General features: G+C 40.2%; 1 protein-coding gene across 2 annotated transcripts in view; it reads right to left on the bottom strand.

The window, feature by feature from the left end:
* The window catches only part of LOC127879508 (uncharacterized), a 155,631-nt gene that overhangs the window by 126,902 nt on the left and 15,821 nt on the right, over nt 1-12,908 (bottom strand). The window lies entirely within an intron of this gene.

Genomic DNA, 12,908 nt, shown 5'->3' on the forward strand with positions numbered 1-12,908 from the left:
AGACTTTAGTGCAACCTAAATGAACTATAAATACGGAGATATGTTCGATATGGAAATATCCCCAAAAAGTCAATACCATCCCTTAAAAACTGAAAAAGGGCTAAACAAAAGTTACGTAAAGCGCAGAGAGTACATGTATTCAAATCTGAATCCCAACACCAAACTTTAAAAGACATCACGAACAACTAACACCCTAATCCCATGTGCCACAAACTAATAAGGAAAAAAAGATCCACAAATTCAAATACCATCAAAGTAATTGTTGTGGGAAGAACCAAACTTACCGCTTCTGAAGAAATCTTACAGGGCGCTCGCCACTTCGAAGACATGGCAACGCCAAATCAGGATAATAATTACAACCCATTCAACTATGAAAAAGCAAAACAACACATCGCAGCCTTTTTCTGTGCTGGCAAATAATTTTAATACCCAGTACCCCTGACAGACTATAAAGAAGTACGTACAAGCATATCCAACACGAATAATATGAATGCCCCTGATCTCATGGGTTTTCCACCTGAAGATTTCAAGCAAGGAGGCCCGGCGCTCACATCAGGACTTGTGAACATTATTAAGATTATCTTCCAACAGAAAAACATCACAAACAGTCTATAATAGATACCATTACCCCCGTATACAAGAAAGGAGATGTACAGAACCCAGATAACTACAGGGGAATTGCGGTTACACATGTATTGCTAAAATTATCGAAAACTTCATGAACGGAAGACAAAAGAAGATCTTCTAAACAGCTCAGTCAAACTGCAGACAGGATTTACAAAGGGCAGCTCATCTGTAAAATTGGCGCTCCTAACCAGTAAATGTATCCATGAAGCAAAATGAACAAAAAGAACATCGCCATCATTATGCTGGACACAAGGAAAGCGTTCGACCTAGTAAATCACGATATTCTACTCCAAAATCTACTCAGTGATGGAATACCACTCTCAGAATGGTCCATACTGAGATCCATGCAACATGCAATCTTATGTCAAGTGGTCGGGGCATGCTTCTGGTACTTTCAACATCCTACAAAGTGAAAGACAGGGTTACATCTTCTTAATGGAGTTTTGAAAACGTTACAACAATCTCCTCCTACTGAAACTGGAAGGAGACTTTATAGAAGCTAGGATAGGCAATACCGAATGCTACATACTACCTACGCAGATGATATAGCACTTATTTCGCTCTCTTAATTAGAAATTAACCAAATGTTGAAAACAGTGGAAAAGTTCAGTTGACAAAACAGATACGACATAAACGCTACTAAAAGTGCCTGTATTGTTTCCGGTCATTCTGAAAAGCAGGTGGAAAAAACCTAAAAATGTGATGGACTCTTTATACCTGAAACAGAAAGCACAATACGCCTGGGTACCAACAGGAAAAAAGTATGGAAAAATCGACAAAGTTAATGTTGGTAGAAGAACTGTGTACTCCATCCTAGGAGCAGGCTTACATTGGAACGACGGTGAAAACAGTATACAAAAGCACAAATTTGGCTTACATACGTTATCCCTCAGAATGCTATATGGCCTTGAAGTACTACCTTACAAACAGAGTCATCTTGATTCACTCGACACTTATGAAAACAGACAAAACATCAAACACGACAGCCTCCGCACTACTACGTTAGCTCAAATACACAATAAACACCGTGGAGACCCTTGTTATCGGCCAGGCTCTGGTCATCAGGAAAATCCTTGTTATCAGCCAGGCTCTGGTCATCTGGTAAACCCTTGTTATCAGGCAAGTTCTGGTCATCAGGGAAACCCTTGTTATGTGCCAGGCTCTGGTCATCAGCGAAACCCTTGTCATCAGGCAGGCGCTGGTCATCAGGGAAACCTTTGTTATCAGCAAGGCTCTGGTCATCAGGGAAACCCTTGTTATCAGCCAGGCTCTGGTCATCAGGGAAACCCTTGTTATCAGCCAGGCTCTGGCCATCAAGGAAACCCTTGTTATCAGCCAGGTTCTGGACATCAGGGAAACCCTGATTATCAGCCAGGCTCTGGTCATCAGGGAAACCCTTGTTATCACCCTATCTCTGGTCATTAGGGAAACCCTTGTTATCAGCCAGGCTCTGGTCATCAGGGAAACCCTTGTTATCAGCCAGGCTCTGGTCATTAAGGAAACCCTTGTTATCAACTAGGCTCTGGTCATCAGGGAAACCCTTGTTATCAGTCAGGCTCTGGTCATCAGGGAAACCCTTGTTATCAGTCAGAATGTCTCTCGGTATTAGGGAGTCTCTCGTCATCAGACAGGCTCTGGTCATTAGGATGCCTCTCGTCATTAGAAAGGCTCTGGTCATCAGGGAGTCTCTCGTCATCAGACAGGCTCTGGTCATCAGGGAGACCCTTGTCATTAGAACGGCTCTCTGTATTAGGGAGTCTCTCGTCACAAGCAATGCCCTTGTTATCAGTTAGCTTCTTGTAATCCGAGAGCATTGTGATCTCAGCGCGGCCTTTGTCATCCAAAAGATCATTGGCATCAGACGGCCCTTGTCATCAGCATTGCCTATGTGATCAGCGAGGCTTTTGTCATCGAGGAGTCCCCCGTCTCAATCATGGCTCTTGAAACTTGAATCAGTTAGCCTCTTAATCAGCGAGGCTTTTGACAGTAGCAAGGCCATTATCATCACTTACGCTCTTGTCATCAATCTGGTTCTTGTACTTAGCGAGGCTCTTTTTATCAGGCATGAGAGAATCTTGTCATCAGTGTGGCAGTTTGTGTTGTTATTAGGCCTTAGTCACAAGTGAGATTTTTATCTTCGTAGAGACTCTTGCCATCGTTAAAGCTCTTGTTATCAGCAAGGCCCATGTCTTCAGAAAAACCCTTGTGATCAGTCCGGTCATTTCTCAGTGAGGCTGTAGTCCTCAATATAGCCGTTGTCATCAGGCAGACCCTTATCATCATGGAGTTTCTAGTCATCAGCAAGGCTCTTGCTATCTGGAAGGCTTTTGTCATTAGCCAGCCTCTTTTCATCAGGGCGGCCCTCATCATAAGCACGGCTCTTCTTATTAACAAGGCTCTTGTAATTAGTGAGGTTCTTTTCATCAGACAGGCGAATATCATTGTTATAATCAGAGATACTCTTGTAATAAGTGTGGCAGTTCTTGTCATCATTGTGGCAATTGTCACAGGTAAGACTTTTATCATCGGCGAGGCAATTGTTAATGAGGTAAGTTCTTGTCATTAATTAAGCGCTTGTCATCAGTAAGGTAATTGTCCTCAGTGAGACCCTTTTCACTAATAAGACTCTTGTCTTCAGTAAGGTCATTGACCTCATTGAGGTTCTTGTCTTGTCATCAGTGAAGATGTTGTTTTCAACTTAGCACTTGCTATCAGTGAGGTCCTCGTCATCAGTTAAACCCTTTTCTTAAGTGAAGCTCTTCTCCTCAGCCAAGCTTTTGTCCTCATTGAGGATTTTGTCAACCGCAATACTGTTGTCTTTTGTGAGGCCATTTTCATCTGTTAGGCTTGTGTCCCTGTCCTCAGCAAGGCTCTTGTCAGCAGTTAGCCTCTTGTTAACAGTTAGAATCTTGTCAGCAATGAGGCCCTTTTCAGCAGAAAGGCAATGGTCTTCAAGGTGTCTACTTTTATCAGCAAGGGTTTTGATAGCAGCGAGGCTCTTGTAATCAGTGAGGTTATTGTCATCAGTGAGGCCTTTGCCATCAATAAGGCTCGTGTCCCCAGCCAGTCTCTCGTCCTAAGCATGGTTATTGTTAGCAGTAAGGCTTTTGTAAGCAGTGAAACTCTTGTCAGCAGTGAGTCTTATGGTCTTAGCAAGGCCCTTGTCCTCAGCATGACTCTTGTCCTAAGCAAGGCTCTTGTCAGCTGTAAGGGTCTTGTCATCAGTGAGGCGCTTGAAATCAGTGAGGACATTGTCCTTAGCAAGGCTCTTTTCAGCAATTAGGCTGATGTCAACAGTAAGTCTTTTATACTAAGCAAATCATTTGACAGCAGCGAGGCTCTTGTCAGCAGTGAGACTCTTATGTGAGTCATATTTGATCAGTAAGACTCTTCTCCTCAATACGGCTCTTGTCCTCAGCAAGGCTCTTGTTCTAGCAATGATCTTGTCCTCAGCATAACCCTTGTCAACAGCAAGACGCCTGTCTTCAGCATGACTCTAGTGGCTTTTTCTCTAAGAAAAGTGGCTCTTGTTATCAGTGATATTGTTGGAAGAAATGAGACTCTTGTCATCTGTGAGGCGTTTGTCCTCAGTGAGGCTCTTTTAATGTGTGTGGCTCTTGTCATCGATGAGGATTTTGTCTTAAGTTAGGTACTTGACAGCACTATTGTCAGCAGTGGCGCTCTTCTCAGCAGTGAAGTACTTGTAATAAGCGAGACTATTGTCATCAGTGAGGTACTTGTCATTATTGAAACTTTAGATCATTGAGGATATTGTATGCAGTGAGGCTCTTTTTAGCAATCAGGCCCTTGTTCTCAGTGATACTCTTCGTATCAGCGAGACTCTTGTTAGCAGTATGGCTCTTCCCATTAGCTATGCTCTTGTCATCAGTTAGGTCATTATCCTCAATAGAAACTCCCATCATCAGTAAGACTCTTGTCAGCAGCATGGTACTTGTCATCAGCGAGGCTCTTGTCATCAGTATGGCTCTTGACAGCAGTAAGGCTCTTGCCATCAGCGAGGCTCTTGTCATCAGTATGGCTCTTGTCAGCAGTAAGGCTCTTGTCATCAGCGATGCTATTGTCATCAGCGAAGTTCTTGTCATCAGTGAGGCTTTTGTCATCAGCGTGGCTCTTGTCATCAGTGAGGCTCTTGTCAGCAATATGGCTTTAATCAGAAGTGAGGCTTTTGTTGTCAACAAGGCTCTTGTAAGAAGTGAATTTCTTGTAAGCAGTGAGGCTCTTGTCCATAGTGAGGCTCTTGTCATTAGTGAGGCCTTCAACATTGGCGAGATTCCTGTCGTAAGCAAGGATGTTGATCACTGATTCTCATCTTCTCCGAGGCTCTTGTAATCAGAAAGACCCTTGATATTAGTGAGGCCCTTGGTATGCGTTAAGCTATTGTCTTCATTTAGGTTCGTGTCATAGGCCCGATGATTGTCCCTCAGTGTGGCTCTTGACATCAGAAAAGATCTTTTAATCATTTAGGATTTTGTTCCCGGTCCTGTCCTTGACATTAGTAAGGCTCTTGACATCAGTGAGGTTCTTGTCCGCATTGACGCTCTTTTTATAACCCTTGCTCTTTTCACCATGATACCCTTGTCTTCAGTTAGCCGCTTGACGTCAATGATGCTCTTCTTTTCAGTGAGACTGTATACGCCAGCAAGGCACTTCACATTAATGATGCCCTTGTACTGAATCAGGCTCTTGTCATCAGTCGAGCAGTTTAGATTAGTAAGGCTCTTTTTTTCCGCAAAGCTCTTTTCATAAAGGAGACTCTTGTCTTAAACCAGGCTCTTGACATCAGTGATGCCCTTGTCAGCAACGAGGTTCTTGTCTGCAGCGAGGCTCGCGAAATCAGTGTGGCTCTTGGCATGATTGATGCTCTTGGCATCAGTGGGGCTCTTGTCATCATTGATGCTCTTGGCATTATGGAGTCTCTTTGCGTGGTGAGAAGTCGCCTTTTTTTGGTAGTGGTATGACCAGTGACTGGGTCCACTCATTGGGCCGTTTCTTCTTATCCTTGATCTTTTGGCATAGTGCCTTCATTGCTGCAGTCGATACCTTTTCCCCGTGCTTGATCATTACATACTTCGTAATTACTTCTTTTTTAATATTGGTATTCTCAACGTCTTTAACTGGTGTATTGATACCGGGACAAAGTAAGCATAGTATTCCATTTAGTAAGCATATTATTCCGTTGAGGCATACTCAAACACTAGTATGTTCATATGTGTAGAAGTAAACGGGTAAGAATTCCACTATGTAAATGATACCGTCAAATGCCTTATTACGCACACCAAAGTCTAGCATTAAGTATGTAAGAAAAATATGATAATAATAATAACTGATAATATAACAATTAATAAAAATGTATAAATACAATAACTCTTGATCTCTCCAAATAATTCTTAAAAAAATTCGCACCAATGTGGAATTCATTTACGACTGTTATTTCGTGTAAAACTTTTTAACATATTGTCATATGGAAATCAGGTCCTAAAATGTGCTTTAAAAAAGTCAGTTCCAGAATTGGGGGGGGGGGGGTAAACCAATTTTGTCAGCAATACATAAGTTATTAGAGATGAAACGGCGTCGGGAAAATGAAAAAAGTTGATTTTATTTACCGGCATATTTTTCTTTACATGTGCGTCAATACGGTGTATTTTGAGAGAAAATGATATTTGTACATCCAAATTCTCGATCGTGATGTAAGTATTCAACAGATTTGTTGACGGGTTTCCTTCAATAACTTTTTTTATCGCGACGGCTGCGATCTTTAAACAAAAGTCCGTGTATTCTTCCGTGTTTCCTATGTGATGTCCTTCAAACCTTACATTACGACATGCAGAACAACAAATCAGAAACGCCAAGATGCCGACAAATGGGCAAAAGTATGAGATATTTATGTATCGAGTTGTCGGTCTGGGTTGTACAAACTTCTTCTTTGTCGTCCTAACGAATTTATGCATACACGTGCCATTATTACATGCTGGCGTCCTTTAAATCAGACGTCATACAGCAACCAGGGTGCAGGATCAACGGGGTTCAAAGATGATTACACAAGGGCTTGCTAGATTGAAAACACACCGTCAAGAACTTAATTTTTGCAAAAATATCAAGTTATTGAAATATAATTTTAAAACTCTTTAGTGCACAAAAGACAGTTTTTCTTGCAGTCTGTGCCGATATCTTAAGATTTAAGAATACATTATTGAATACGTCTGAAATCGCTGCCAAAATTTCACAACACGTGCAGCATAACCGTGTAAATGAATGTTGTAAACATCGAATTTCGGCCTAGAACACAGGCTTATTAAATTAGTTTATTATAATGTTGTTTGATATGACTGTGCGGACTTCACAGGCTACTCAAATATGACACATTACGCATGTGCATTAAGACCGATTTTCCCAGAGACCGGCTCAAAAGGTAACGCAAGGTTTAAGGTTTTATTGCGATTCAATTATTTAAACTTGTTTTTTTTTAAATTTAAATAATGCGTTGTAGAACATATCAAAACAAGATAACAGGGAATACATATAAATACATTTATTATAAATAAAATGATTATCAAACAAAGCAAGTGTTCCGCGGTCGGAGACATATGCCCTCCAAACAGGGCTTTGAACTAGTGACCCCAATTTCAATAGGGTTTATCTACTGTGCAAGACCAATTTGCATGGGAAGTTTCAAGCCAATCGGTCAATTCGTTGACGAGTTATTGATCGCAAACAATTCACACACTAATTGTGACAGTAACCTTGACCTTTAAACAAGTGACCCCAAATTCGATAGGGGACATCTGCTTTCCAAGGCCAATGCGCATGGGAAGTATCAAACCAATCGGTCGATTCGTTGACGAGTTATTGATCAGAAACACTTTTCCCACTTATTGTGCCAGTTACCATGACCTTTGACCTAGTGACCCCAATTTCAAAGGGGTCATCAACTGTCCAAGGCCAATGCTCATGTGAAGTATCAAGCCAATCGGCAAATTCGTTGACGAGTTATGGATCGAAAACGAACTGGTCTATCGACATTCAGACTCCTCTACCGACAGACAGACCGTCTGTGTGTGGCTCTTGTCATCGATGAGGATTTTGTCTTAAGTTAGGTACTTGACAGCACTATTGTCAGCAGTGGCGCTCTTCTCAGCAGTGAAGTACTTGTAATAAGCGAGACTATTGTCATCAGTGAGGTACTTGTCATTATTGAAACTTTAGATCATTGAGGATATTGTATGCAGTGAGGCTCTTTTCAGCAATCAGGCCCTTGTTCTCAGTGATACTCTTCGTATCAGCGAGACTCTTGTAAGCAGTATGGCTCTTCCCATTAGCTATGCTCTTGTCATCAGTTAGGTCATTATCCTCAATAGAAACTCCCATCATCAGTAAGACTCTTGTCAGCAGCATGGTACTTGTCATCAGCGAGGCTCTTGTCATCAGTATGGCTCTTGGCAGCAGTAAGGCTCTTGCCATCAGCGAGGCTCTTGTCATCAGTATGGCTCTTGTCAGCAGTAAGGCTCTTGTCATCAGCGATGCTATTGTCATCAGCGAAGTTCTTGTCATCAGTGAGGCTTTTGTCATCAGCGTGGCTCTTGTCATCAGTGAGGCTCTTGTCAGCAATATGGCTTTAATCAGAAGTGAGGCTTTTGTTGTCAACAAGGCTCTTGTAAGAAGTGAATTTCTTGTAAGCAGTGAGGCTCTTGTCCATAGTGAGGCTCTTGTCATTAGTGAGGCCTTCAAAATTGGCGAGATTCCTGTCGTAAGCAAGGATGTTGATCACTGATTCTCATCTTCTCCGAGGCTCTTGTAATCAGAAAGACCCTTGATATTAGTGAGGCCCTTGGTATGCGTTAAGCTATTGTCTTCATTTAGGTTCGTGTCATAGGCCCGATGATTGTCCCTCAGTGTGGCTCTTGACATCAGAAAAGATCTTTTAATCATTTAGGATTTTGTTCCCGGTCCTGTCCTTGACATTAGTAAGGCTCTTGACATCAGTGAGGTTCTTGTCCGCATTGACGCTCTTTTTATAACCCTTGCTCTTTTCACCATGATACCCTTGTCTTCAGTTAGCCGCTTGACGTCAATGAGGCTCTTCTTTTCAGTGAGACTGTATACGCCAGCAAGGCACTTCACATTAATGATGCCCTTGTACTGAATCAGGCTCTTGTCATCAGTCGAGCAGTTTAGATTAGTAAGGCTCTTTTTGTCCGCAAAGCTCTTTTCATAAGAGAGACTCTTGTCTTAAACCAGGCTCTTGACATCAGTGATGCCCTTGTCAGCAACGAGGTTCTTGTCTGCAGCGAGGCTCGCGAAATCAGTGTGGCTCTTGGCATGATTGATGCTCTTGGCATCAGTGTGGCTCTTGTCATCATTGATGCTCTTGGCATTATGGAGTCTCTTTGCGTGGTGAGAGGTCGCCCTTTTTTTGGTAGTGGTATGACCAGTGACTGGGTCCACTCCTTGGGCCGTTTCTTCTTATCCTTGATCTTTTGGCATAGTGCCTTCATTGCTGCAGTCGATACCTTTCCCCCGTGCTTGATCATTACATACTTCGTAATTACTTCTTTTTTAATATTGGTATTCTCAACGTCTTTAACTGGTGTATTGATACCGGGACAAAGTAAGCATAGTATTCCATTTAGTAAGCATATTATTCCGTTGAGGCATATTCAAACACTAGTATGTTCATATGTGTAGAAGTAAACGGGTAAGAATTCCACTATGTAAATGATACCGTCAAATGCCTTATTACGCACACCAAAGTCTAGCATTAAGTATGTAAGAAAAATATGATAATAATAATAACTGATAATATAACAATTAATAAAAATGTATAAATACAATAACTCTTGATCTCTCCAAATAATTCTTAAAAAAATTCGCACCAATGTGGAATTCATTTACGACTGTTATTTCGTGTAAAACTTTTTAACATATTGTCATATGGAAATCAGGTCCTAAAATGTGCTTTAAAAAGTCAGTTCCAGAATTGGGGGGGGGGGTAAACCAATTTTGTCAGCAATACATAAGTTATTAGAGATGAAACGGCGTCGGGAAAATGAAAAAAGTTGATTTTATTTACCGGCATATTTTACTTTACATGTGCGTCAATACGGTGTATTTTGAGAGAAAATGATATTTGTACATCCAAATTCTCGATCGTGATGTAAGTATTCAACAGATTTGTTGACGGGTTTCCTTCAATAACTTTTTTTATCGCGACGGCTGCGATCTTTAAACAAAAGTCCGTGTATTCTTCCGTGTTTCCTATGTGATGTCCTTCAAACCTTACATTACGACATGCAGAACAACAAATCAGAAACGCCAAGATGCCGACAAATGGGCAAAAGTATAAGATATTTATGTATCGAGTTGTCGGTCTGGGTTGTACAAACTTCTTCTTTGTCGTCCTAACGAATTTATGCATACACGTGCCATTATTACATGTTGGCGTCCTTTAAATCAGACGTCATACAGCAACCAGGGTGCAGGATCAACGGGGTTCAAAGATGATTACACAAGGGCTTGCTAGATTGAAAACACACCGTCAAGAACTTAATTTTTGCAAAAATATCAAGTTATTGAAATATAATTTTAAAACTCTTTAGTGCACAAAAGACAGTTTTTCTTGCAGTCTGTGCCGATATCTTAAGATTTAAGAATACATTATTGAATACGTCTGAAATCGCTGCCAAAATTTCACAACACGTGCAGCATAACCGTGTAAATGAATGTTGTAAACATCGAATTTCGGCCTAGAACACAGGCTTATTAAATTAGTTTATTATAATGTTGTTTGATATGACTGTGCGGACTTCACAGGCTACTCAAATATGACACATTACGCATGTGCATTAAGACCGATTTTCCCAGAGACCGGCTCAAAAGGTAACGCAAGGTTTAAGGTTTTATTGCGATTCAATTATTTAAACTTGTTTTTTTTTTAATTTAAATAATGCGTTGTAGAACATATCAAAACAAGATAACAGGGAATACATATAAATACATTTATTATAATTAAAATGATTATCAAACAAAGCAAGTGTTCCGCGGTCGGAGACATATGCCCTCCAAACAGGGCTTTGAACTAGTGACCCCAATTTCAATAGGGTTTATCTACTGTGCAAGACCAATTTGCATGGGAAGTTTCAAGCCAATCGGTCAATTCGTTGACGAGTTATTGATCGCAAACAATTCACACACTAATTGTGACAGTAACCTTGACCTTTAAACAAGTGACCCCAAATTCGATAGGGGACATCTGCTTTCCAAGGCCAATGCGCATGGGAAGTATCAAACCAATCGGTCGATTCGTTGACGAGTTATTGATCAGAAACACTTTTCCCACTTATTGTGCCAGTTACCATGACCTTTGACCTAGTGACCCCAATTTCAAAGGGGTCATCAACTGTCCAAGGCCAATGCTCATGTGAAGTATCAAGCCAATCGGCAAATTCGTTGACTAGTTATGGATCGAAAACGAACTGGTCTATCGACATTCAGACTCCTCTACCGACAGACAGACCGACCGACATCCAGCAAAACAATATACCCATTCTTCTTCGAAGAGGGGCATAATAATTATACAATATCAGGAAAAATGCTTTTGTATTATGAGTAAAAAAAATAACAACGCAAACTCATAACTAAATATTTAAAATAAATTTAGAATTGGACACAAAATACACAAACAATAATACAGAAATTTACGAAAGTTTCCAGTACAAGATAAAGTTATAATTTCACTGTTATATCTACCCTGACAATTAGTTAAATTTAGTTTAACAAATCTTTTGCGTGTTGATGCACACACATCAGTAAAATAATAAATACATTCTCAAAACAAATCTCCAGTTCCATTTGATGGGCGAACCCACTGAACTAAGGTCGGATATCTGGTAAGTCATGACTACCTTATGTCAGTCTGCATGAAAGTCCTCATTTTAAATACTTTTTCAGAAAACTCTCTTCAGCTACATGAATAATTTTTATTAGATGTAACATATGCAATATGTAAGGTCATAATTAAAGGTCAATGACAAAGTAAGACACATAAATGTTGGACTTGTGTAGTCTTTACCCAAAAAAACTAAATCTTGCTAAAAGTAACAAGATTCAAAGTCAGTTAATATATCATTTATACAAAATGTTTGACTGAAAATTATGTTGATTGGGTTACACATGTTTTCATATTGCAAAAAATCCCCGGTCCCTGGCAACCATGTTTTAAATGGAGTGGAACCATTTTAAATTCATGCGAGATACTCATCGAAAGAAAGGTCTGACACATATTTGTTGTTTGGACAAACATGTAACTTCTACTAGAATTTTCGCAAGCTAAATGGTGACAATGCATGACACAATAGCTCACCATTAACATGTTGTGATCAGGATCAATATGCTCAGGTCAGCTAACAAAATACTAACTAGCTAAATTTGAATTGTTCCATTGTTTTCATAAGAATAAGTACATAATGGCTGTTTTGTTATTATTGTTCTTAAAGTGATTCCAAATCCACACGTCTTCACACTAAACTTATTTAGTACTCCTTACAAACAAATTCAAAACACGTTGTTTTTAACAAGAAAATAGTTTATCAAATAATAAGAGAATTACCACAGTTTGGCTGCTCAGTGTCATAGGTGCCGTTGCACAGACACATAATCTGTAGTGCACCCTCTATGGTGACGCCGTCTGCACACTTGAACGAGGCCTGGGCCGGCCCCCAGCAATTGTAGACACAGCATAGGACAGGTCTGCACTGGAGCTCACAGACGGGTAACCCACTAAAATGAGGACTATGGCAAACATATGGAGGCATTTATATTGTTTTGTCTTGTTGAAACATACACTTTGAGACTTTTCTAAGCAACACTTTTCAAACATATATCGCAGTAATGAGTAAAGATTTTGATTTAAAAGTGCATGTGTAATCATTTGACTATATTCTGTGCATGAAACACGATAAAATCATTCATCCGTTACAATGAAGCGCTTTTGCAAGTGGGGTTGGTGTGGTTTCATCTTTTTGCACGTGAAAATGGTAATATGCGATATGATTCTAATTTTATTTCAATTTCTTCATTTTAGGTGGGTTAAAACATAACATTAATTTAGAAATCAATATGTCTCGTATAAAATTTCAGGAGCGCATATTGCAGGCTAGATATGCTTGACACGTTATTATGCCAGATGATTCATGCAATTCTTGGGTTTGTGCCCTTGAACTTAGACATGGGCATGGCAGTAGCATAAATTGTAAGTTTGTGGAGCG

The sequence above is a fragment of the Dreissena polymorpha genome, chromosome 4, assembly GCF_020536995.1.
Source record: "Dreissena polymorpha isolate Duluth1 chromosome 4, UMN_Dpol_1.0, whole genome shotgun sequence".
Taxonomy (NCBI): domain Eukaryota; kingdom Metazoa; phylum Mollusca; class Bivalvia; order Myida; family Dreissenidae; genus Dreissena; species Dreissena polymorpha.